Below are 2,916 nucleotides of genomic sequence, written 5' to 3'. Positions count from 1 at the left end.
GAGTAATTGGGGGGGTGGAGAACCTTTTCATACTATTATGGAATTATATTTCTGATATATCTTGCTTTGGACATTATTATTTTAGTCAAGTGTGACTATGGCAAAGTACTCCATAGGAGCGCACCGGATGCGGTGGGGGTCCTAGTGGGATACTTTCTGTGGTTAGTTGGGGGTGCCTAACTAGCTTGTGTTTTGCCATGCTAGATGGTTGGTATTGTGGGTGATTCCATGTTAATACTGGTGTCGCTAGAGTTATTGGTGTTGTGCTTGATTATTGTGCTTTGAGCACGGTTATGTTGGGATCGGTTGATTTGGTGATTTGTTCAATCAATTGTTAATAACTAATGTAATTGGCGGCTTGAGTACAGGTGATGGAACTCATAGTGAGGATTGGAGTTAGTGCGAGGGTACCGATCAAGGTGTCACACAGGGCATTATATATGGCCATGGGACAATTTTGTATTTGCTTTATTATTGCAAGTTTGAGCAATATATTTTGTAGTGGACATAATTCATTTTTGGGCCCTAAGATGGCTATGTAAAGCAAATCCCTCATTTTGGAAGAGAGGGATAATTTTGGCTCCTTGGTGCTTTTATGAAATATCATAAATACTCTAGATGAGGAAGCATGAGCCACTCATCTAGGGGGGGAGATTGTACCCAGTCTGCTGTCATTTTTGTGGTGTGATTGTGCTCTTCTTCTCCAATCGGTTAAGTGGTGAATTTGTGTCGAAGATAATGACCTTTTTGGTTTCAGTGGTATCAGAGCTTTGGTTACGCTCTTGTGAAAGAATAAGGTTACCCCGTGGCTCATGTGAGAAGTTAATGAGAAGTTTCTTTTGTCGTGGACGAAGAAGAGAAAGCCCACAGAAAGAAAGAAAGAAGAATTATGAAGCTTTTACCATGGTCATCTTGTTGCAAAAGGGAACCGGCCTATAGCACTGCAATGATAGAGGAGCTGCCACCACGAATTGCACAATCCACCGCCCTTCAGAGGGTCACCGTCATGTGTGCACAGACTCCAGGGCCAGAGGACCAAAGGACTTGGGATGCACTGAACACTATAGTGAGCAGCCTGACGCCTGCGCACCCATCAGCACCTCTATGCGCCCACATGCAGCTCGCAATAATTAAGAGGAGCCTAGAGCCCTCTAGAGCCTGCGGCACTTCCTTTTCTAAGACTGTGCATTGCGTAGCACCTCATTAGCAGTGATTGAAGACCAGCCACCTCTAGACTGTGTGCACCTGTTTGCAGAGTGCAGATCTACAGTCTTTGACAGTCGGCTCATCAAGGCAACCCTGGGAGTTGTGCCAATCAGAATCTTTGTTTGTAGGACCAGCAGCCACTGCAGCCCACTACACGTGCAAACTTTTTTTTAAAAATTCACCTCTAAGCTTCTCAGTCCGCGCGTAGTGCAGCCCTGAGCCGTGCACTCAAGCAGTCCCAATACAAAGGGGCTGCCTCTATTATTACTCTACCCCTCTACGGCTCTGAGGACTGAAGTGCAGGCTTTTCAAGTCAAAGGAATTCCCTTGACTTTCTACAAAGCAAGGGACCCCAAGGTTCAAAAGCCCTCTAAAGAAACCCATATATATATATATATATATATATATATATTCTTTTTTTTAAGAAAAAAAACAAAAGGAAATTCAAAAGCAAGTGGAGGAACTGATAGAGAGAGGATTGATAAGACCCATTAGTTCTCCTTATGGAGCACCTGTCTTATTAGTCAAAAAGAAAAATGGAACCTATCGAATGTGCATAGACTATCATGCACTAAACAAAATCATAGTGAAGAACAAATATCCAATCCCTAGGATTGATGATCTTTTGGACAAATTGAAAGGGGCCAAGGTCTTCAGTAAGATAGATCTCAAATCCGGCTATCATTAAGTTCATATGGTAGAAGAGGATATATACAAGACTGCCTTTAGAACTCAGACGAGACATTATGAGTTCCTAGTTATGCCTTTTGGGCTAACCAATGCTCCAGTTACTTTTAGTAGAATGATGAACCGAATCTATCTCAAACACCAAGATTGTGTGGTAGTATTTTTCGATGATATTCTGGTGTTTAGCAAAGACATTGAGGAGCATAAGGAACATCTGAAGCTAGTCTTTTCACTCTTGAAAGAAAATCAATTGTACATAAATTTTGAAAAGAGTAGTTTCTTTCAAGATCAGATAGAGTATTTGGGTCACATTGTATCTGCCGATGGGATTCGAGTGGATCCAAAGAAGACTGAATGCATAGTCACATGGCCTAAACCCCGAGATATACACAAATTAAGATCATTCTTGGGATTGTGTAGCTTTTATAGAAAGTTTGTCAAGAATTTTGCATACATTGCACATCCATTGACAGACCTTCTTAGAAAAGCTAAGCATTTCTTATGGACCGAGTGTCAAGATAAATCTTTTAGAGATTTGAAAGAAGCTCTCACACAAGCTCCTATGTTGCAACTACCCGATTTCTCCGATTTCTCTAGACCATTCTTTGTAGTTGTAACCGATGCTAGTGGATATGGAATTGGAGCCGTACTTATGAAAGATGGACATCCAATAGCATATGAGAGCCGAAAATTAAAACCAGTGGAATGCAATTATAGCACATATGATAAAGAATTAATCGATGTTGTGCATGCCTTACGAATGTGGAAACATTATTTGATGGGATTTGAGTTTCTTATCAAAACCGATCAGCAAAGTATCAAGCATTTGTTGACTCAGCCACTAATATCCGATAGGCACATCAAATGTGCATCATCAAATGTGCATCATTTATACAGACTTTTCAGCCCATGATTCAGTATCAACCTGGAAAAGAAAATGTAGTTGCTGATGCTTTTAGCAGAAAGCACGTATTAATCACATCACTGCTATAGAGACCCAGCCTTTCGAAGGAATGAAGAATT

This window comes from Dipteris shenzhenensis, chromosome 20, assembly GCF_047967505.1.
Source record: "Dipteris shenzhenensis isolate YYH24624 ecotype China chromosome 20, Dip_SZ_1.0, whole genome shotgun sequence".
Classification (NCBI taxonomy): Eukaryota; Viridiplantae; Streptophyta; class Polypodiopsida; order Gleicheniales; family Dipteridaceae; genus Dipteris; species Dipteris shenzhenensis.
This window is presented reverse-complemented; position numbering follows the sequence as displayed.